Source organism: Chroicocephalus ridibundus, chromosome 2 (assembly GCF_963924245.1).
Source record: "Chroicocephalus ridibundus chromosome 2, bChrRid1.1, whole genome shotgun sequence".
Classification (NCBI taxonomy): domain Eukaryota; kingdom Metazoa; phylum Chordata; class Aves; order Charadriiformes; family Laridae; genus Chroicocephalus; species Chroicocephalus ridibundus.
Genome location: NC_086285.1, coordinates 48,196,093 through 48,220,283, shown reverse-complemented (window position 1 = coordinate 48,220,283; position 24,191 = coordinate 48,196,093). Strand labels below are relative to the sequence as shown.

Genomic DNA, 24,191 nt, shown 5'->3' with positions numbered 1-24,191 from the left:
ACTCCCAGTGCCTCCCTGGACGTTGTTAGGCACCAGCAGTTGATCAGAAGTACTGCTAAAGCTCCGTCAACTCTCCCCAGACTGATTAAATGCAGGTGCTTTTTGCATCTTGTTTTCAGATTCTGCACAAGTCTGGTGCGTGGCACAGCTGAGACCCATTTCACCACCGTTCTGCAGCTCTTTCTAAATAAGCTCACTGTTCACTCCTCCAAAAGCAACGGTGTTCTGTTCACTTTCAGTTTTTGCTTCCTGACACCTGAATTTTGTGTTTATCTCATACGCAACTATTTGAAAATGCATGCAAGTGCTCACAAGAGCAGTGCCTAGCAGCAGATGTCCAGCATCTCAAATAATATGGTGTTCAAGCCAGAGCTGAGGAAGCCAACAGACAGGTGTTCCTATTCCTCTGTGCTGCCAAGTCTGCCCCATTAAGGCAACGAGGCTGAAGGCCATCAGTGCAACAGTCAAAACTTAATCTCCAAATGTGTCTCCGTTCTAAATACCTCTCACCAGCTGGTTACTACTTATCCCCTGATGGTGTCTGGGCACTCTCTCTCCAAAAAAGCAATCAACCTCTTCTGATGGTGGTGTGAAAGGCCAAATCTGTTCCTTCCTTAAATGTATGGGTACACAATCCACCTACAAAAAGTTCACAGAGCATCAAAAAGAATTGCTCAACAACTAATTTTTCCATGCTGGGCTGGGAAAAGCCCTACGACAATCAAATCTGACATTTTGCTTTTGTAATCAGGAAACCATTACAGTGGAGCAGAAGTAGCATTAGTGCCCTCCTCATCTGCCCCTGCGACCGCCAAAACACACCATCCCAAGAAGTTCTTCACTACTGGGAGCAGCTCCACAGATTAAGTGGAGAACGTAACCCAAGGCAGGCCTTTTCATGGTCCTACCACCGCTTCTGCAAATCTGTCTGATTTGTACCCACGGGATGGGTTAGGAACAGATAAGCCATGTTTAAATCAGCAGAGCGGCTTCTTCAAAAACACAAAGGGATTTTATTTTTTTTAAGGGAACTTACGGGTTTAACTGTGCTTCTGTAAGTCCCCTGCTGGAGTCCCTGCCCCTGTGTAGAAAAACATTGGCATGAGCTTAATTTCAAAAACAGCATTTCAGTTTGCTGCGTATTTCAGGGAGGTACTTGCCTGAAAACATTCAGTCCTGAGTTAGGGAACAGGCACTGCCAGCACAGGAATGCAGAAGTGATCCGAGAGTGTAAGCACCAAACCTGGGGCACATACACAACTTTTGTCACTAGGCAATCAAACACACACTTCACCTGTTTTGTTCCTACTTATCCAAGCATCCAGGCTAACCTTCAGTACTAAAAAGAGGTATTCCAAGTATGAGGTGGTGCACTGTGTTAAAATAGAAACAACTCTTACACTTGCAGCAGTGTTGCTAAGACATTTGTAAATTATTAAGAGGGAAAGAAAAGAAAAGCTAATTTATTTTTATGACCTCTGTTTACTTTTTGCACCTTGCCCACCTGGCACAATGCTTTTTCTTACCTACCAGAAGAATGCTATTTAGTTTTCGGCCTATCAGAGGCATGCTTAAATTTGATGTAGAAATCACAAAGGAGAAGGATTTTCTTTTTATCAGAGTAGTGTATTCAGACTCAAGAAACCTAGGCTTCCTCCCAACTCTGACAGAGATTTTCTTTTTGACATTTGGCAAAATGCTTCATTTCTCCACACTCCTGAAAACAGTGTTACTGTTCTGTCATCTCACATAAACAGTGATACCCCAGCTGAAAGAGAGAGATGCCATTTCCTTTTTGCTGCGCATCACCTTGCCTGTTTTATGCTGCAGTCTCTACAGGATTGGGACTTTTCCCCGCTGTGGGTTTATACAGCGCCTGTGACACAATGGGGCTCTGGCACAGCTCAAAACCTCTAAACGCTACTGAAATACCAATATTAGTTCAAGTATTACTACTGAGAAGCCAAAAACTACTGGGAGAAGGTAATCTGCGGAAGCTCCAAAATCAACTCCTGCAGTCCTCGTACTGACAGAACTCTTCCTGCTACCAAGATGTCAGGATTCAGCCATAAATAAGACAGGCATTATCTTAACAGCCAAGCCAGTAATGCCTTTTCAGTAACAAATATAGAGGTGGAACCCAGTCCTGCCACACATCCACGAGAGTAAAGAGGTCTAAAACCCTATCTGAATGACAAATTCAAGTTTTTCACCATTCAATCCAGAAGACTCCATATGAAGGCAACTGCAAAGGAGAGAGCTTAATTTACCCTACATTAAGATTCAAATTGTTCAGAGCTAGACTATGACTGATTTAACTCTACTCTATAAGATATCATGGCCTATGATTTAATTGGCCAATTACTTATCCCTGATGAGAAACTGGTAAGAATGCTGTGCCTCATACATGAAGCAGTGGTAAGGGATAAAATGTGCAAGTCTGAATCAGAGCATTTTATCAATCATTTTCAAAGCTGACAGCTTTAATGGGTTTGAAATGATGAATATATTGGCGTTTTGCTATTTGTCACAAACTAATAGAAAGCCCTATTAAAGTTATGTAAATTCTTTGTCCAGCATAAACAAATGACGATCCATATTCATACTTGCTCCATGAAGAATAAAACACATGCATTAACTAGTTAATTGTCTTTCCTGGCAAATAGTTCACAGACAGAGTGGGGAAATTTATTTTTGCAAAAGCCCAACCACACTTCCCAGGTTTTTTTTCCAATGTGCCCTGGGAAATCAGATCTCCCTCAGACTTCAAAGTGGTCTTTGGACCACTTGTCCATCCATGGACAAGATGCTGCCATTTGCAGCACACAATGAGCTCTTAAGTCCATCATTATTCTCTGGGTGTCTGGCACTTGGGGACAAGTTTATTGATGTCCGAATGAAAAGCCCCAAGGATGCCTGACAAACAGAGAAAACGGAGAAGAAAAGGAAACAAAGGCATGGAAGAAAAGCACGTTTCAGTTTTGATGCCATTTTCTGTCAGTCCTAGCCCCACGACATGCAGTTCGGAGGTTATTGCACAAGGACTGTTATTGTGCTGAAAGGCCTCATACGAACAACTAGGCTGGGTGAAGCCCATGTTTGCCTGAGCATAGTGAGAAAAGCAGGTGACAAGAACAAACACAGAAAGAACACAGGAGCGTACATGTCCATGCATGAGCAGTCATCTGCTTTAACATATCCTTCTGAGCAAGACGTTCACACAACACATGCTGATATTCTTTGTGGCTAAATGTATCACTTCCTCCACCCGCTCCAAAACCTTTCATTCTCGCTTCTGTGCCCGTTCAATTTACCTCCTTAACAGAGATGAGGACATTTCCATCTTTTATATTGCACATTACAATGGCTGAGCATTTCAGGCTCCATTAGGAGCTCATTGCTCATACAGCTTCAGGGTAAGGGCCATAACTGACTACTACATGCAGAAGAAGATGAGGCCTCGGCTCTTCACGCTGTAGAAAGTGAGCAGGGGACAGCTGACTCCCAGTGCCTGGGGAATGCCGAGCTAGCATAAGATTTACATTAACTTTTATTCCTTCCTTTTTCCATTGCCTTCTGACGGTGATAGGTTATCTCATTTATGGTGCCTGAATAGGAAAGCATTATCCTTTCTAAATCCAAAGGGAATGATATGCAAGCACAAGCAGCTTTGCTGCTTCATCACTAAAGGAAAATACAGCACACTTTGGGACTGAGTGCTCACAGTAACTTATATCAGTTTCTGGGAAAGCAAATAGGGAGAACTGGGGCTGTGATTTACCTTATTTCTTAAGTAGCACAGCTGCACCCACCTTCATTAAAAGCAAAACAAATTGAGGGCCTTTAATGTTTTGTGTATCCACAACTTAAGCTTTGATGACATCAGTGCTTATCAGCATACTACAGAGCATAATATTTAGGATCTTGGATGAAAGAAACAGTAACATTGAGAAGGATTATGAGACATTGCGAGGAAAACTCCTAAAGAAGGAAAGCCTTGCAGTGGGGAAGCCCAAGAGAGACATGAGGTCGTCTAGACAGATATGCAAAAGATGTCAAAAAGATGCCAAAAAGTGAGGCTTTTAACCAGGCACCTTTGCCTTACTCAGTCCATGGAAAGGGAATGCCTGAAAACTTACCAGGCACTACTTTCATAGTGATCTTCGTGTTGCTCTGGCTGGCCATCTGCCTCAGCATCTGCCAGCACACGCTCTTCTTGACTATGTAAGGGAAGTCCTTGGAGCCTAACAAAGAATGCTTCAGCAATGGTGTTCAAGGCTCTTCAACTTTACTGCGGTAAATTGCTATAGCTCCACTGCACTGGCATCCAGGAAAGAGTGTTGAGCCACATGGGTTCAAATGAACCTGGGCTGTGGTCATTTTTCTTCTTTGAATGAGAGAGTCCGATTTAAAGTCCACTGTGTTCAACAGGGGATCTCCAAGGGTCTTGGAGAAGGCTCTTAATCCCAAAACACATCTTGAAACGCAAAAGAATAAATGACAAGTGTTGTGCTTCTGGGATTTCCACATTATCAAACTATTACGGTGAAGTGGTGTCTAGGGAGGAGGCATTTGAAAATTGCATACTGCCAGTGCTTTTAAAAATTTCTGCTACTACTGTGCAGGGTATGACTCTTATTACACTAGATAGTATTCCTGCATATAAATGAAAGCAGAAAGAAACCATTGAGAGGAATCAATGAGCTGAATGGAAGTTTTTTCTTCTTAATCATGTTCCAATTTGGTGTTTTCTGAAAGTTATTCTTGTCTCTTTCTTTCTATTATCCTCAAGTGCCTGAAATTCTCTTTGATGGAAGACAGCTGCATCCTACTCAAGTTGACAAGCCCTGGAAAAATGCATCTGACAACCAAACTCTGGAAAAATGCATCTGTAATGGCTTCTTTCAGCATAAAAGGAATCAATGCAACAAGGTTCGAGCTCTTGCTCAGCTGCTGCTGACACTTTGATGGCTGCTTGCAAGGTGACTTAGCCTGTAGGCATGCCAGAGAGGACTCCAGTCTTGTCAGGTCTCATAAACAAAGCAGGACTGGAATTGGTCAGCATTTAGATGGAAAGCTAAATTTTTCAGGAGATAGTGTTGAAGATCAATAGATGGCAGTCTTACCTCAGAGTCAGGACTGAGCAGAAAAACGAGTGTGACACCAAGGGCTGGAAGTGACATTTTTTAGAGGAGGTGCAAAAATCAGGTAACAGGCTGAAAAACCCTAAGGTATTTTTGGGAAGATCATGACAGCTGTTAATTTTTCACCAAGAAGTGACATTCTGCCAACCTGTAGACTTCCTCTTGCAGTTTCAAAGGGATACTCCTACAAAACCATGGCACGTGCTTTAAACTCTCCTACCTCCCACTCCAGAGGTTGCTCAGCTTAGTGAGAAGCGATTTAGTATCTGTGTGTAAGACCAGATTTTCACTGTACAATCCACTGAATACACTGTCCGATGGGCAGCAGATGTCACAAGAGTGACATTGAAGTATGGATTTTTTAGCTTCTAGTGTTGAATAGCTCTCACATTACACAGCTGAGAGATGATTAAGCTGTGACTTTGACCATGTAATCACAGGGGAGAGAGGCGCAAGAATTTTGCTTACATCCCTGTAAGATTTATTCTGTTCTTGGGTCTGTGAAAGAGTGTGCAGTCCTGAATAGGCGGGAGACAAAGAGCTGCTCCTTCTGCTATGCTGTGCATGGCTTGGCTAGATAGCAGAGCTTGACCAGTGCTATTCATCAGTTGCCTGGACCAAAGCAATGCTCTGTGCCCAATCTTTAATGCAAGAAGCAAAGTTACATCAAGGATCATCTCTCTTTAATTTTCCTATCTTCACTGGCCAGACATAATGCATTGTATCATGGGTTCAAGGCACCTGTCCTTGTGGGCAATACACTACTTTCAATTGCCTTGTCCTAAACAAGAACCGACCTGGAGCTGCTGTCCCACAGAACCTACTAAAATTTTAGGGGTGGGATTTTTTTGTCTTTAAAATATTCTGTGCAAAAAAGGAAGAACAGCAACTGTAGTTTTTAAAAGGGAGCTCCCCATATGAAGCTGTCAGAGTTAAATGAGAAAAACCCCATGGCCAACAGCAATCACCAGGGAGATACAAATCCAAAGGCAGTGTGCCATTTTCAGCTATAAAACTCTGTAATGCAGTAAGGTCATCCTCACCCCTGGTAGGAAGGGATGCTTTTGATGCTTAGGTTTCACTCCCAGACCCTCTGGTATATTCCCACCGGTTAATTAATCTTCTGTTTGAGCGGTGGGTTATAATCTTCTTCCTTCATTCTCTGGGCCTCCTCTTTACCTCTGATATTGCACAACATTGCAGCAATGCCTATAAGCTTCCTCTCATCTGCCTCTCCAAAGAATACTTTCCTAACAATAGATATCTTATTTTGGAGTAAGGCACACGAAGTTTCAGCAGATCAGGAACTGTGCCCGCTATCTTCCTTTGACCAGTTTGGCATGAGAAGAGTACACCTTGCAGATCAATTATCTGCCTCGCAATACAGCGGCCAACTTCCTCCTTGGGCTGAGAGCTCGCGCTGTGCAGGTGCCACCCCAGAGATGCAACATCGCTGCAACCAGCAATCTTTTTGCCATGATTTGGCAGTATTGGGCATAGGTGTCTGCAAGATCAATAAAGCAGCACGGACAAAAACAAACCATTGCCTTATCATTGCCACGTGCACACGTGGCATAGTCATAGCTGGCTGCTAGTGGGTACCAACGAGCCAACGCAAGAACAAAACTTCTTTCCTTATAGCAGGCAGAGGGCTGGACGCTTTCCCCACATCAAACTCCAAGCAGTTTTAACAGTGCTGGATCAAGGTCTTCTGATGTGTCTGCCAGCGCCTGGGATGTCTGTCTTCCCCTTTTTCTAGTCAGAGTGCTGTTGGGAGTTAATCCCTGCAGCTCCAGCTCAAGGCATTCAGAAAAAAATACAAATTAGGAGGATGGGTTTTTTTGCCAGCATTCAACACATAGAATAAGTACCTCTTTCCTTCTGAACCTATCATACAATGTCAACCTCATCTCACACCATTTTTTCCTCCTCTGATACAAAAAGAGTGTTGATGTACATGAGTCGATATGTTCATAAATACAATTGCGAACAAGATGCATCTAGAGCAGTTGGAGTGACTAAGGAAAAACGTGCATGGGTATGTGACTTTACTTATTTCTGCATATTTATTTATGTGCTTACATATACACACAGTATTTTTCATTTTTAAATTTTGTACACTTAGTTGTTTAGATTTGTTTCCATATTTTTCTGAACACAGAGAGGTAGTGCTCCATACTGCTCTTTATGCACAAACTATTTTGCCTTGTTTGCAGAAAACAAAGTAACTTTTAAATAGTAAAAAAGAAAAGGAAACACAGCATTGAACAATGATCAATGGAGACAATCTGAAAAGGGGTAAACAAACATAATTAAGAGGAACCCTACTAGGGAAAGTAAATTACTATTTCGACCCTTTGATGAATTTCACTACCCATTCCATCACAGGTTTGATTTACTGTACCAAGCAATCAACTAGTCTTTGGTACATGGTGTGGAGAGATGTGTAGCCAATGAAGAAAAGGCCTCAAGAAGGGATTTATTCAAGTTGACTCTTGGCCTTTTGTTAGCAATTTATGACATTCTCAGAGTTTCAGTGGCACAGAACTCAGAAAACATGAAAAAATACACAATGGGCTAACAAAAATACTAGTAAATGGTGCTGGTTAAATGAACAACATGACTGGCAGGAGGAAACAGTCAAGTAGTACAGAAAACAACTTTCTTGTTCACTTGTGTGGCTACATGCAAATCACATGTGCATGTTATTATGTTAGGACACCACAGCCCAGTCATCCAAAATACACTCCAGTATTAGGCATTAGAACTTGTGAGTCCTCTCTGGCAATGATGCCGTGTTGCTTTTGACAAACTACTTTATCTCTTTGCTGCAGTTTAACTAGCTGTAAATGGAGAGAATATTACTTACCTACCTTAGGGGAAGGTTAGGATTCTTAACTACATAATAGACTTTAAGTGTTGTCATCAACAAAACCCTTTAACTGAAAAAAACATGACATAACATTTCAAGGAGTTTCAGCGACTTGTATTGATTCATTTCTTACAAAGACAGAAACTCCTTAACCCATTACAGAAAGGAAAGAGAGAGAGAGAAAGAAACATAGACTTCTCAGACATTACTTTTCAAGGTAACAAAGGGATGCAAGTACTACACAGTTGTCATGGACTGCAAGGGAGGGATGCTGCTAGTGATACCAATACAGCTTTGAGATCTGAAATACCTATGACTGTACATACAATCAAGTATGATGTCTATCCATAATGAGAATAAAAAGTCCTCTACTTATTTTTTCCTCATAAAACAGAAAGCTTGTGTTCTGTGCCGTTTCATGTTTCTCAGCTGTGAATGAACTACCATTCACTCACTCCTGCTTTTGGCTAGCAACGAGGATTCAGCGATATTCTCCCCCCGTTTTCATTATGAGCCAGCCTTGGTGACCTAGCTGCCTCATAACAAAAATCTTGACTGAACAAAGAAACCGTTTCTCATCCATTTCACATAATGCAGCACAAATGAAAGCCCTGGAAATGTTTTATTCCTCCATATTGCTTGTCACAATGGAGCACTTCATTTGTCCTCTGTCCCTTTCTATGCAGTAACTTTATTATCAGCCAGACCTGCAAGGGCAGGAACTCGCTGCTATTAAAATGTGAGAACACATTTCGAACTGCTTAATGCTCATGGCAACCTGCAAACTCAACTGCAGCAAGGAGAAGTTCCATCTCTGGATAAGCAAATCTATACTGCAGGGCTCACCAGGGAAGTGGTGCACAAAGCAAGACCTGCCCTCAGGCACGCGTCTCTCAGGCGGGCAAGTTCCTGACAACTAGATATGAAATCCTGCTGTATTGTTGTAACACTTGTTGTAAATTTGAAGGCGTATTGCCATAAACTAAGAGTTGCAACTTAGAACAATTGCTTGTCCTTGAAATTAGAAGGCATGGGCAAATTTGCTTGCAGAAGGCGCACAAAATTTTCAGTGGAAATTCATTTGAAAGAATCTTGATGAGTTTCTACTCATGGCAAAAACAACAGTGTATCTCAAAGGATCTCTATCACTGTTATCTCTGTGTACTTAGTCTTATTTCTAGCAGAAATCAAAAATTACTTCTGAAAGCAATACCATTGAGTACAATACAGGTTTTCTTTGGTTCACTCCAACGTTTTAATGTATTTTCAAACCAACTACCATTGTATCTAGCTCAGTCCAGCCTGACCTTCTTTTGACTCTGTTCTCACCCTTTCTTTTCATTTTAATCAATAACTACATAATTTATCAAACTGTTTCATCATATTAGCCACAAGAGATGCTCACCTCAGTATATTACACACAATCCTCTCTGAAGTTTACATATTTTGAGAAAGCATATCTTACAAGCCAGTGAAAAGGGTTTACAAGCAGATTAAAGGATAAAACTGCCAACTGCACTAAACTACATGGTCGATACACTGTTAAACACAAATCCATAACTGTTTTGCTGATAAAACATTGCCTAAGCTCCAGTTTGTTCAGACTGATGCTTCGGATTCTTCATGATATGATCAGCAAAACGAGGAGAAGAAATTCTGCTGTTCCCAGAAGAGCTGTGCTGGCTTGCAGTCATGCCTATATAATTGGTTTTCAAATTCCTCTGTTGAGTTTTAAAGTGATTAAAGGAAGCCAGCATGGAATTTCTCCTTCGCGTTTCCTTCAGCATGCCTACTTATGGGAAGTGTTTTAACTCACAGTGTAGGTCTAATAGTTTAAGAGAGTAATCCCTCCTTCTGCCTAGAACTGGGTGCTTACTAAACACCAACTGATTACTAGCTGAACCTCCTGCCCCAGAGCAAAGTGACCATGCTGGAATGTGACTTTGCTCAAAGAGGTTGCAGAACCTCCACCTTTGGAGGTCTGCAAGACTCCACGAGGCAAAGCCGCAGTTAGTCTGCGCTGCTGTTGTCAGTAGCCCACTTTGAGCTGGAGGCTAGACTAGGGGACTTTCAGAGAGTCCTTCTAACCACAATTTATATGATTCAATGACTTTCTACTTGGTTGGTGATTAAAATGTAGAAGGCACTTCCCCTGGAACAGCTATTTCTAGAGCACTCCTCTCCCAGTGGAGAGTCTTTAGTAACAATCTGAAGTGGAAGATTTTATTTTGTGAGGATACGTTTGGAATCCTCTGCCATCAAACATCCTCAAAAGAATGCTATCTTGTGACATTAGAAGAATGTATGCAAAAGGAAGAGATGTTGCAGACAACACTTTCTCCATGCTGACCAGGGCTAAGAAAAAGATATTCAGTGAGCAAAATAAGACATAACCATGTGGACGATTAACAGAGATCTGTAGTAATAGCAACGTCCCCCCTCTACGATAACTTGCAAAAATCCTTCTGGCACTCTGAGTTCTTCACCTATGCAAGGTACAGAGTCTATAGGACTAGCCACTCTCAACCTGTTTCTTTAAAAGGATATTGAGAAAAGCCAGAGATCTAAGCCAATTAAAAAAAACACCCTATAATATTAATATGCATGTACTAAAAAATGTACAGGTATTTCAAATGCGTTGCACTGCAAACCACGGCAAAGCAATAGATTATTCAGCATACTGGTATGTCCTAAAAAAACCAACAAACAAACAAAAACCAAAACTAGCCTGTTAGTAATTTCTAGTCTAGCCTTACAGTTTAGAACCAAACATTCCCTTAAGGAAACAGTCTACAAATATTTATACACGATCACTTCAGTCTCTAGACAAAAGTAAGCATTTAATATCTAAACATAAGTTTATGCGTGAAACTCACCTCAGTTGCACAGAGTCTATTCAAGACAGCATCTGTATTGTAGCAACTAGCCCCATCCATTAAAACTTGGTCTGTTACCCATGTCACATATCATGTAAGCAAAAGTAACTAAAAATTACTAAAAAGTTTCACTTGTAAATAATTAGAATTGAGTATGCAAATATTGCTGAAGTTATGCACAACACTTGAAGCATAAATCACGCTAACAGCAGATAGACACTGATTCCTCTCGGGAGCATAATCTATTTAGAAAGTCATTGCTAGAAGGTAATAGCTGTGCCAATGTAGTGTTTGATACCTAAATGATTTAAAAGTCTTGTTAGTTGATGGCTGACTATAAAGGCATTCTGTCAGCTAAAATAGATCAGTCATGTAGGAGAGCTCTCATAAGTGATCTGGGTTTTTGCCCCACAGGTAAATACCTGATGCTTAAATGTTCATCTGAAGAAGCCAGAAGAAAAGCATTTTCTTTTCTAGTATATACATGAAGCCAATTGTTAAAATAACCCACCTTGAGAGCTTTTATCTGGGGTTCGGTTAGCTCCTCGTTACAAACATACATACATAATTGTGTAGTCTAATGATTTTCAATCTTTCTCCATTTGCAGAATCCCCCCAGGTATTTCCCAATAGACATGAGACCGCCTCTCAAGCAAATTTAAGCCTCCTAACAGTAAACTTACTTTACTTTGATCTCTCTGTAGAACACTTAGAAGCAGCTCAGGGATTCCCAGGGACCTGCAGACAGTTAGGTCTCCATGACCGCAGTGCTGCTGCTATAAGTCTATTCACATTGGCATGGGTGCGTTCTTGAGTAGGAAACCTTTAACTAGTAACTGAACTTTGTTTTGCTTGGAGATGCAATTACACAAGCCTTGTTCAACACACCTTGCAGCTACAGAGGATAATACTAACCAAGTCTCATACCTTTCATTTAGTTTCCAAATAAAAGAAAACCAATTTTGATCGAAATTATCTTCCTTACCATATCTCACTTTTCAGCTTTTTAATATATATATGATCACAAAAAAATGAACATAGTGGTAACTACAAGTTTTACAGAAAACAGTCACTCGTACTCAAAAAAAAAATTCTGTATTATGTACAGAAATGCTTAAAAATTTTTACCTCAGCTATTTCCATCTTCCCCCCCCCACCCCCTCCAAAATATGATCCTCTCATTACATCCTGGTCAGGCATCTCACCTGGTCATGGATCTGGTATCAAAACTAGTCAAAGCCAAATCATAAGTTCTTTGCAAACTGATGACTCTTTCCAATACTCTTTCCCCAAGAACCAGGAGCACTGAATTATGTTGAAGGTGATAAAAATTACACTACCTTCACTGCTCCGGTCCAGTGGTATTAAAACAGACACCTTCTTTGCATTTCAAACTTGCATTCAGAGCACAAATGCTACAGAGCTGTCAGGGCACTTTGCTAAGTCAGCTCAAAAAAGGATGGTTGCTTTAGAAGAGATTTAAAATTCCTGCCAAGAAGCACTCTAATTTTTATCTTTTTTTTTTTTTTAAAGCACAGTTCAGAAGAAAAAAGAAAAAAAGGACAAAATATGATGTTACATTCTTCTTTCAGCGACATTCATGCAAAATCAAGTCAAGTCGTTTTAATGAATATACTATCTCAACCATGATGCTGCCGACTGAAAGATCAAGTTTTCACAAGCATGTCCAACAAATACCTACAAAAATGTTCATGCATTGGTTACAAGAACAAAAACTTTTTACATACACAAACAGTAGCTTGGCTGTGCATCCTGGGGGCTGTGCTATCTCCTTGTAGGCACCATGACCCAACATACTTATTCAAATGGGAGTTTGTTTTCTTGCATCCATGAGCATTTTGCCAGAAAATCTGTAATGTCTGTCAGCTAGATACTAGTGGTGCTCCCAGAGACTGCAGGATGAGATGTTCTGTCCCATCTTTTGACAAAGGACTGTAATGACAAATGTCTCTTTAAAGTTTTGCTTTATTTTAGAAGTTGCATCGGATACAACCAGATATAGTCAATTCTACTCATGTATCATGGTGCTATGTAGTCCTATAAGAACTCATGCCTTTCACAGCTCGCTGTTTTCACAAACTATCCCACAAACTCACATCTTTGTAAGGTGTTTCATTAAAAATTATGACACTTGGCTTCAAGTCAAAATTGCCTCTGACTGCAGAAACTTGATTTTTATCCCATCATTTATTAATGCAGAGTTTCTGAGCTCATCCAGTCTTTACTGTTTATTATTATTTATCCCATGTCTCACACAGCAGAGATGAGAGCTCTGTTTTACTTTGGTGTCAGTCCAACCCTTCAAACTCACAGCCTTGTATAAGCAAGGCAAAGTGCTGGAAGGAAACCCTTCAAAATCTTTATTATAAGGACCAGAAAACAGGCTCGTAATCATCAAAAAAAATCTCCTTAACATTGCACAGAAATAGTAGGACGAATTTTGGGGGCAGATATGGATGTTATTGTGCAGTCATTTAACTTTAAAGTTGTCCCGCATTTTGAGTACTTCAAAAGTCTCGAATTTTGCCAAAAAAATATAAAATAATCATAACTTCAGTTTCCTTTAGATAGGTCATAAATTATTAAAAATGTACATAAGGAGAAAAACTGAATAGAAAACCAAAGTTCTGAATTGCAATATCTACTTCAAAAATTGTCTTAACAGAACATGCTTTTCAACTACAGCCAGTGTTTTACACAATTTATTCTAATACATTGATGTTTCAGGCCACAGCTGTTGTCCTTTGGACTTCATTCACAGGTGTCCCTTCTTTTTCTTGTAATCAATGCAACTAAAGCTACTGCAATATTTACTTCTGCTAATTTAGTTCATGCAAGTCTGTTTGCCTTTTTTTTTTTTCCTTTTGGCAAAAGCATTTTCTTTCTAGCTTGGCTTCAAAGTTGCATCAAAACTTTTTGGCTGTATCTCTCATAACTACTTACTGTATATAAAATAAAAAGCAACCAGGCATGAATGACAAAAGTAAGGCTAATTGAAAAGTCTGCTTTTCTCAAGCACGTAATGAGCCTGTTGCAATGGCTAGGGATTTAGTACCATTGCAGAGCATCTTTTGATATTTTCAACAGGAAGAAAGCATCTCAACTCCCCCTGTATTCCACTGCCAGCATGCCCTGGCTTGAAAAAGGAAGGTACATCCATCTACACAAACAAAAAATTGCTTAAAGTCAATGCATAAGAGTTACATTTCATTTATGTTCCCCCACTCTGTAAAAGGACAACTGCCTAAAAAGGTTGTTTACTTTCTCTAGAGGTGCCTCTTTCCTTCTCCTTCCTTGTTTGATGCCCAAAACCACAAGACTAAATTCAAAGCATGAGAGCAAGCCCACTGCAGCCAGAACACAGTTGTAGTGTGCATGCTGAAACAAAGCTGTCATAAATGTCACTGCACCAGGACTCACGGACTTGAGTAAATAATCGTAATGAGTTCAGTATCAATCAAACATGCTCCCCTTGTCAGAAATAAAGCATGGGTTTTGACTTTTAAAAATAGCTATTAATGTCAATCATGATTTGAAGTTAATTGCACCAGGAAGGCCGTGGTTGGATCTTGAAAATTATAAGTATGACATGACAGATGGTAATAGAAAGCCTTTGTTACTTGTGCAGCAGCAACAACAGCTACTCTGCTGCCAGGATATACAAGGAGAAACACAAGCAAGGGTTTAGGTCAACATTTCATACTGAGATGAGACACACATAGCAATGAAGGGCTTTTTGTTATACAGGAACACGTGAGCCTCTAATCCTGGAACGTCCATGAAAGCGAGACCTGCATTTCAGATACCTGAGTTAGAAAACTTGTCATGCATGTTATTTAAAAAAAAAATACCATTTTTCGTATGTGGTTAGAGACGTACATAATACAGCCCCAAAACCATCCCGTAAGGGAATGCCCCATGCTAAAAGCCTGTCTCCATGGACAATGAGTACCAGCTGCATCTATGTAAAAATCACTACATGCAAATAACATCAGCCCTCTTAACAAAATGACTTAAGCGTTACTCCTAGCAAAAGTGTGTACAAAAGTATATGAGCTATGTCACAAAATACCTATTTTGTATATGATTTTCTTCGGCTGACAACTAGGCTTCCTCCATTGCTTTGCACCCCGCCTTCGATGTCTCCTGGACCCTCACTCCACAACTGAAAGGCCACACAGCCATTACACTCCAGTTCAATGCCAGTTCTCTCTCTTTGGGATCCTGTGCCCAAAGAGCAAACAACTCTTTCCTTACACCTAGCCTTGTACTTTATTAACCAAGTGGATATCTATACTGAATGTGCCTCTGTGAAGGGCCAAGGCTAAGAAGTTTCCCATCTTTAGACACAAACTAACGCCACATTTGAAAAGGGGTACCTCAGAGATGGCCAAGCAGTACACTGAACAATGTGCTTTTTAAGGCATAAAGATGACTTGCAAGCAGGTTAAAGAAAAGAAACACATGCCTAAAATCACTCTAGCTGCATTACGAAAACATTGAACAGATTTTTGGCACAGGACAATAGTCTAAATTTATGTTTCGTCTCAGGCTACTGCATGTCTACAAAGAAAAAGGAGGGCAGGGGCAACAACTCCTTTCAAGGGGACAAAAACCAGAGGACCTTGTCACTGAACTGGTGTCTTCCAGTGAAACCACCAAAAGTGACCAAGGTCCAGCAACCCTTTCCCTGCTGTAGGCCAACAAACTGCTCCTGAGAGCAGTCAGACAGCGCTGCAAAGGAAAATTGCAAATATCACTATGTTAGTCCTTATATCAAGAATGCATCTTGTGATATACAAAATGACATCTCTTCTAGTTCTCCTATCGCAGATGCTATCATCTTAGGAAAACAACAAGATAACTCTCCATCAGGCTGTTGTCTCTTCACCGTCTCCCCCCGTGACAATCATTGCTGTCACGAACATCCTACTAAAACCGATGATTGTTTTCTACCCCTGATACCTCACTCACAACCTTGCAGCTCCACAAAAGCTCCAGAGAAAAAGTAATCATTTGACAAATTTTGTCCCTAAACTGCTAGCCCTAACGTATTCCTTTTTTACACCTCATGGTGACATAATTGTTTTCACTGTCTGTACTTTTGGTATTTGGTTTGCATTTTGCCCATTAGTCTACATACCATTATTTATAAAGTTCATAGTTACCTAATAAACAATCTACAAAGAAGTCTCTGCAGAACTCCACATACAAAAAATCAGCCTGTTCAGGTCTTGAGGCTCAGCTCTCTTTTAAATTCACAAAGATTTGCAATGCATACAGAACTAACACCACGCAGCTTAGATTTCCTCAACAGCACGTCAAAACTTTTTCCTCTTCTTCAGGCAGATGCAGCTGAGGGGGATGTCTACCACTCATCCCTGGCAGTGGCCAATCAGCGAGGTATTTCTAGGACTGTCAACAGATTTTTTGCAGTATCTGCAACTATATCCTACCTCTCAGTGAGGTTTTCTGCCTTGATCTTACAGATCTTATGTGGAGCATAGAGCGGGATTGTAATTCAAGGGAGACACTGCTCAGTTGTCTAAACCTTCCAATTAGTGTCCATCATGCTCTCATCTCATCCTCAAAGGCTGCACTACAACACTACAGATGCTTAGGTGGTAAATAAACAATTCTTTGTCATCCCAGCGTCCAGGATAATACTCTCTAGTCATGGGTAGCAGCAGATAAGCATAGTTTCCTGGAATAAGAGGTGGAACAGAGAGATCATTAAAGCAAGAAAAGGTCAGTAAACAACTTACTTTTCCTCAGGCAAAACAGGTGAGAACACTTATCATTCTACTTTCCACCTCTGTTTTTTATCTTTGGCTTTCCAAGGGAACCCACACCAAGCTTCCACTGAAGTCAGCAAGGGAGAACATGATCCTATTTATGAACTGCATAGCCCATGGGGGAGGACAAGCAATGGGACAGAGCGTGCAGCCAACATGACTGGGCAATTCCTTGCAGTCGAGGACCTCAGAAGCCTCCAGATTATCAGCCTGTCTTTGAAATCAAAGCCTGTCACAACAGATGACCTTAATTAGGGCTACTCTGTTTTCCTCTTTATGTCCTTTTTCTTTTTAACTACTTGAAGAGTTGTACAGACAAGGGAAAAAAAGAAAGACTCTTTAGAATTTTTGGACACTGAACAGCCCTGCTCAGAGAGGACTAGCTCATATCTAAAATGCATTTCTCAACTGTAGGCACACAGATCAACCGTACGAGACCTGCCCTGTGTATTAAACATACCAAGGTGCAGTATGTTCAACATGCACAATTGCCGCACGTGCGCAGGCAATGACTCCCAATATCGTAAGGGCTAGGTAGCCATTTAGAGGCATAGTATTCCACACTGGCTGATGTGAAGCAGATGCACTGAAGAGTCATCCCTCAGTGTTTACACTTTGCTTGTAAAGGTCCAGGAAGAGACTTTGAAAAACATTAACTACTTTTAAAGGGAAAATAAAATAATAATAAAAAAAATCAGTCATTTGTGGTTTTTTTTGGTTTTTTTTTTTTTTCCCTACAGAAAGAGTTCATCCATCTAGCCAGAAAGATTATCTAGCCTGGTCTGTTTCTCATCCCACCTAAGACTAAATTCTGACTGTAAATTCAGTAGGTTTCCAGACCAAACTCTAGCCATGACCGTGCCTGGCATTTATAATTAATTTTCCTAACCAAATAAGGTTGTCTACCAGAAAGCATCCAAATAACTTCCAATCCCAAGGTGCAATGCACCTTCACCTGACATCCCTAAACAAATTCAATCTTGTAGGATTTTTCCTCAAAATCTACTAAGAAACGTTTTGAATAATTGGGGCTTTTTTTAATATGGAGTAATATACAGTCCAGCATTCAGAGCAAGCTTTCCTGAGACAGCAACGCAATCCAAACATTTTTATTTGTTTTTCATTTTAAACAGTTTATAGATCTCTCCATTCCTGCTAGGCTGCAAATAAAATACTATTTTTTCCACAGTAACAATATTACACAGTTTTTTCCAACTTCGCTAAAACTAGGATGTAAAAGGCACCAAAATCATCAAAAAAGCACCCCGTCCTATTACCTGTTGCCAATTTGGCTTCTCTAAACTTAACCAAACTTCTTTCTTTTAACACTGTCTTTGGTTGTTCATGCTGGAAATGGTTATTTAACCATAAGCTTATTATATTTTCATTGAAAGAACCAGGCAAAGGCCCAGATTTTTGAATTGATTTGTCTTCAGTTCACTACCAAAGTTCATTCTCAAATCTCACAAATCTCTGTGGTCTTTAGGGTGAGCTGGATTAGTTTTTCTTGCTATGTAAGCATTTGGATTTGACATTTCCTTCCCATAAAGTTCTGTGTCACACTCTTGTGTGAGGGCTGCTATTAGAAGTTTTATAATTTCAACTTATAGTTTTAGCCTCCTACTGATTTTTTTTTTTTTTAAAATACCTGAACAGTAAAATACCTGAATCAATTTACTGTGAAAAATTGCTTTGGAAGTTGAGAAGGAAAGGAGGGGGAAGGGTGTGTGTGTGTGATGTCAGTTTGATAATAGAGTCGCTAGAAGAAAACACATTTTATATAGGTAGTAAGGGTCATCAATAAAAGCCGTGGCCATCATAAAACACTGTTACAATATAAATGTGACAGCCATGCAGAGATAGGGCTGTTGGGTTTTTAACTGCACCATGAAATATGACATTTCCTAGTGTTTTACGTCAGTTAACAGTGGCAGAGCCATGTTCAATGTGTGTCTATTTGTTTGGTTGCAATAAAAACATTTGATCTCTACTTCATTATTTAAATTGTACAATCAAGCTGTTCAGAGAGGCAATAGGGTTTCAGATGTGCAGCTGGGCTATGACTGTCATAGTGGGATTTTCCACTTCTCCTTGGAAAAATGCTGTGTGAGGCCATGGCTGAATTACAGTCAGCTTTCAGCTGCTCTTCAGATGGATTCATCTTGCTGGATAGATAAATGAATAAATACATGCATAAACAAATAAAACAGTAATTTCAGAAAGACAGGGTGGCAAGGAAAAACTTGTCTATTAGAATTTAATTGATAGCCCAGGAAGCAATAGCAGCTTGACAGGAGGTCAGGTAGATGTACAGTTGATACTCCCAAAAATAGACAGAAATCAGTATCTCAGTCTTCCTGACTCATTGCCACGCCAATTCACTGACAGTTGCAGTTAGGTATTTATTAGGAAACTTTTCAGGATCTTCTAACCTTGATAGAAATAGTGTTGTGTTGTTATTAGAAAGTAAGACAAGGATATGAAATGTCTTTTTGCATAGGTTAAGGATGATGCCAATTTTACCAGATACTACTCAAATCAGTCCAGCCATGTTCTCAGTAACAAAACTCTGAAACGAGACGAGAGCTATCGTCCCTTCACAGAAATTACTTCGGCATCAAAGCAAAAATTCAAGTGGGAGCCAGTTCCTCTTGGACAATAGTTTTCAGGACTTTTGCTGTACTTCTACAAATAAAGTATTAAAAAAAATTTTCATCTTAACAACGACAAGTTATATCCATTTAGTTCAAGAAAGCAAAAAGTGAAACCTCCTATGCTCATACAGAAGAGGAGACACAGTAAAGTGACCCTCATTGTACAGAAAAAATAAGTACCACTATGGAAAAGTCTGCTGTAAAAAGATAAAAGAATAACCCAATATATAGACAATAGATAAAGAAGAAGTTTGGCAACGTTATTTCAAAAAGCATTCATTCCACTGGATTGCTTAAAAAAGGGACCATTTCACTGGTAGCCTGTTTCCTAAACAGTAATTTTCTTTCCCCCATACGTTAATAACCCCAGAAGAGCTCCCCACCTCAACTCAACACGTTTCTTGGGTAAGAGAAGCGTGTGCTGCTGCACATTCAGAGCTAAGAACCAGACAGACTGGACAACCGTCTTCTGCCAGACAGAACCTAGAATAGGCAAGTTTTGCCTGCATTTCACTCCCTGGAGAAAATGAATTCATTCTTTCCCTTCTAACCAGACACGGAGGCTGTTTTACTATTCCACCCCCACCCCCCAGTGACTTTTTGCGAGGAAAAATGGAAATGGAAAACATGGAATAAGATGAATATTTTATTGTGCTTAAGCATGGCAGAATAATGAGCGTAGACTGAGGATCACTAGCTTCAGTTCAGCTGCATGACTCTTGTAAATTAATCCTTTAAATAGCCCTGAACACACAGCATATGTCTAACACATCCCAACCAACCATCACATGGCCACTGAACATACAGCTCCAGCTGCTGTTCCTATGACATTGAAGATGTCAAGGGCATGCCAAACAACGATGCCAGGAGAGTGCCAAAAAGAGACAGGCCCTTGGGGGATTACCCGGCACTTTTGAAGACAGCATTAACTGCTCATCAGAGTGTGTAGTTTTCATGAGCCTAATAAGTACAGAGGAATCCGACAAACGGATCCAAACAATTCAGGTTACGTGAGTCCCAGAACAACACAAGACACTGACAGGTCAAACCGTTTAGTAGAAGTACTTCCTGATATCAGGGAAGCACTGCACACTAAAATAAAAATTAGTATTATCATCACTGGACTCTCTCCATTTGCTCTCCATCTCCATAGCATGAGAAACAGGGCCAGAAAGAGCCCCTGGGACACGAAAGTGAATGGACTCCCTCCTGTGCTACAAATAACACCATGAGAAAATATACCTGGCAACGATGTCCGCCACAACAGGCTGTGTGTCACCTCCCTCTGATACCCCAGCAATAAGGCTGTTCACTTTTGTGCCAGAGACTAAATCAGTCCCCATGAAGCCTTGTGCCTGGAAGTCACATGGGTAATTTAAAGCTTTATTTGATCACCTTTCCCCCAAACAGCTCTTGAGTGGATGACATGGTTCCACTGCTTGGGCCATGAATTAAGAGCCTGCACAAATCACACACATTCAGTCTTGTCCTTGTCCACCAGAGAAACACACCTGGTTCCCTCCTCTGCAGAGCATTAATACCTGCTTTAGCAGCAAACGAGCATTCCCAGTGAATGCTAAGAGCCACCAGGTTTAGGAAACGCTGGACAAGATCCTTCTCCTTTCATGTTTTAATCTAAAATATTGAGCCTAGGTAACAGAAGAAAACTATTTGAAATGATGACTGCTACAGGATGTTATGAACTAGTTTTCACACTTTATTAAAGAAGCTGCAAAGATCTCAGGGAAGCAATGTCTAGAATCCTAGACTTGAGGAGCACCTCAGGAGCTTACTACCGTTTAGACTGTGTTTGCTCAAAGATAGGCAGTCAAGCATATGTGAAGGGGGTCTGCCTGACCACCGTGTATCTTACAGCATTATTTGTACAACTTCAACTCAGCAGAATTATCTTAGCATGAGACTGGCATAACACAGTGTCTAATCAGCCTTATTATCCTAAATTCTCAATTGTTTCCTGGTAAGCTGCATTTATGTCTTAGCTGATTATCCACTTAAACTATCAAGTACCAATTATAAAATGCAGTAACATTAACGTCACAGATGCTTGGATTCAGAGAGAAGCAACCCTAGATCATTTTTGGGATAATAAATTGCACTACAGAGGCAGCAGACCTCAGTATGAAATGCTCGTCTCCGGCATTTAAAATAAATAAATAAATCATTCTGGTGTACAAATGTCTCATTCCTAAATAAGACTTTAATTAGTTAGAAGTAAACCATGGTATAAGCTTGCTTACAGCGCTGCCGCAAACAGGCATTGGGATCACATTCGTATAGTGGCATTGCAAGGGCAACTCCTATTGCAGTCAACAGAAAAGTGCCTCTTTTAAGCATTGTTTTACGGCTGGTTTTCATGGAATAAAGTTCCAAGAATCTTGTTTTCCTTGTGCAGAGAGGTCTGAAAAATTGAAGCAGTTCTGTGGAAGACGATTTTCAATCTGTCCCTGTTTGCTTTGCCAACAGAGCTCCTCAGGCTCAAACAAGCTGCAGACATTCCAAAGGAAAACTTGTTCAAAACATTCTCTCAGTTCCTGAAGGTGGGGTAAAGTCAACCCAAAACACCACAGTGGCACTGTCAAGATCAACACGTCTCACTGTGCATCTTCACTGCCTATGTCTGACCTTACATTATTATTGTAACATCAGCTTTCCAAACCCATTCCATACCCTTCAGAGATGGCCAACCTGTTGCACCCTGGGTCACGCTTCCAAGTTACACATTGCAAAGGAACACCCATGGGTCCTTGAAATCAATCATCACTGCTGCTAAATCATTCCAACTGTCATTGGCCTGGATTTAGGAATTCTCAGGCACACTTTGGGAGTTAGCAATGTGCAGATACCACCCCAAGCAAGTAGTTTACATGTGGATATCTTCTGCAAGTTAAAAAAGTTTAATGACATAGGGATGAGCTGCATGGAGGTAGCTGTGCTCAGGGCCCAAGAATGACTCTGCACATGGAATTTATTAATACTGATGCAGCCACACTGGCTAGGTAAGATAAACAGCTTCCAGCTGCAGCACTGAAGGTTCTCCCGTACCACATAGCATAACAGCATAGGACAGGTTATGGCTCCATCCTGAACATCCAAGAAACAACAACAAAGTACCCAAGAGGTCTGTTATGTCTTTTGATCTAGAAACCTGGGTCTTTAGCTCAGTGTGGAGAAGGCAAAGGCTCTCCTCCAGTATCCAGCAGCTCACCATGTGCCACCATGGGGGAACGCTCTGCCTAGGGAAGACTGGTGTTCAGTCCACTTTCAAGCTCTGACCGACTTTGCCTTAGGTCCCCAACTGTCTTACTTCCCCTGCACATTGCTTTGACAGTATTACTGATCCTTCTTTGAGAAATACTGCTCCCTCGCATCTTCATGGCTTCTTAGCTCTCCCTTCATGCCATCTGTTACCCCTTGCCTGCCTCCCCGCTGATACATAGGCTTCTCAATTGTGCAGCAAAAAAGCATTAAGGGAACTATTTCCCTTCTTGCTTTCTACTCCATCTGAACATCTGCCACAATTCACACCTGAAATTGAGGAAAGAAGAAAAAAGAAACTAAAGGAAAAAAAAATATACAAAAGACACAAAAGCAAGCGGAATGAATCCTACAGTGATCTGGAAGAGCAGCTTGGTGTTATTTTTGGCAGCTCACTATAACTTCAATAGTTTTCAAGACAGAGTCATTAAATGGTTTAAAAATTGAGTGATTTGCAAATGGAATTGATGAGCAGTAGGAGAAGCAAGTGTTCAGAGAAGAGCTACTATAATCATCTAAGAAGTGACATCCTGAAGCTGACCAGCCATCCATCTACCCAGTATTCCATCTCCAAGGAAGAGCATGCCTGAAAAAGCCTTTTATTTCCCCTCAGGACATAATCCTTGGCTATTGAAAATCTTTCATTTTAAAATGCCAGGGGGTTAACATTCAGTAAATAACTAGGGCTCTAGAAGACAGAAAGAATGAATTTTAGCTCTAATGACAGGGTAAGAGTACAAAAGGAATTAAAAAGCCTCAACAAGTGACCCTTCCTCCCACATTTCCCCCGCTTCCCTCCAGAATTCTTATGCATTAAGCTGAGCAGCACCCCACATTTGCTGCCAAGCCAAAGTAACATATAGTAAATGTCTAAAAAGACTCGAGGAATTACTTAAGAGCTCCTAAGTTTTTCTTCCAGTCCTTTCCATGGTGGCAGTAATGCTGTGCTTCACAACTGCTGTGGTAATGCTCCGTAACTAGGCTGAGGTGCATGTCTGCATTTCTACATCTGTACCTATCTACATATAACTCTTTGCATGCAAAGTTCCCAAAGCATTTTACAAATAACCTGCAGAACCCTTTATTAAATCAGGTAACATAACATTCTTACGGATGGGCATACTGAAGAGTGAAGGTACTTTATGTCACAGAGCAAATCAGTTAAACCAAGCAAATCGGACAATCAGCTGTGAAGTTGGGAACTCTGACCCCACCTCCTCCCCTTGCTCAATTTGCCAAGCCACATGCATGTCCCTCAGTCCTATTTATTTTGCCTTCCCCTCTCCCTTCCGTTCTTCTTATTTCATGAGTGTAGTGCTTTTGCCAGCACAATTCCTTAACAATAAGAACAAATAAGAATGAATATCTAACATATCTTTTCAAAACCAAGCATAAACCATTTGCGCGTACACACACCCTCTTTTTTTTTTTTCCCCATTTTTTTTCCCCCTCCTTTCTTAATCCTACAGAGATAATTACCTGGCCAGAACTGAGAAGTCTGGGCAAGCAGCTTCAGTTCCACAGGGACAGGAAGAACAAAATTCAGTGGACAG

At 40.6% G+C, this 24,191-nt stretch overlaps 1 protein-coding gene across 4 annotated transcripts in view; it reads right to left on the bottom strand.

The window, feature by feature from the left end:
* TMEM108 (transmembrane protein 108) overlaps positions 1–24,191 on the bottom strand; it is a 165,219-nt gene that overhangs the window by 119,732 nt on the left and 21,296 nt on the right. Inside the window, exon 1 of one of the 4 annotated variants that reach the window (XM_063325319.1) lies at positions 11,576–11,638. The exons of the other annotated variants lie outside the window; for them this stretch is intronic. The gene's annotated coding sequence lies outside the window, so the exon portion shown is untranslated. Of the gene's footprint in view, positions 1–11,575; positions 11,639–24,191 lie in introns of those variants that run through there. 4 annotated transcript variants of the gene reach the window in all.